Genomic DNA, 583 nt, shown 5'->3' on the forward strand with positions numbered 1-583 from the left:
ATCCTCTGTCATCCCCTTCTCCTCCTGCCCCCATACTTTCCCAGCATCAGGGTCTTTTCCAATGAGTCAGCTCTTCGCATCAGGTGGCCAAAATATTGGAGTTTCAGCTTCAGCATCAGTTCTTCCAATGAACACCCAGGACTGATCTCCTTTAGGATGGACTTGTTGGATCTTCTTGCAGTCCAAGGGACTCTCAAGAGTCTTCTCCAACACCACATTTCAAAGCATCAATTCTTCAGCACTCAGCTTTCTTTATCGTCCAACTCTCTCATCCATACATTCAATGCAGTTCAGTTCAGTTCAGTTCAGTTGCTCAGTCATGTCCAACTCTACAACCCCATGAATCGCAGCACTCCAGGCCTCCCTGTCCATCACCAGCTCCCGGAGTTCACCCAGACTCACGTCCATCGAGTCAGTGATGCCATCCAGCCATCTCATCCTCCGTCGTCCCCTTCTCCTCCTGCCCCCAATCCCTCCCAGCATCAGAGTCTTTTCCAATGAGTCAACTCTTCGCATGAGGTGGCCAAAGTACTGGAGTTTCAGCTTTAGCATCATTCCCTCCAAAGAAATCCCAGGACTGATC

Source organism: Bison bison, unplaced genomic scaffold, assembly GCF_000754665.1.
Source record: "Bison bison bison isolate TAMUID 2011002044 unplaced genomic scaffold, Bison_UMD1.0 scf7180017864485, whole genome shotgun sequence".
Classification (NCBI taxonomy): domain Eukaryota; kingdom Metazoa; phylum Chordata; class Mammalia; order Artiodactyla; family Bovidae; genus Bison; species Bison bison.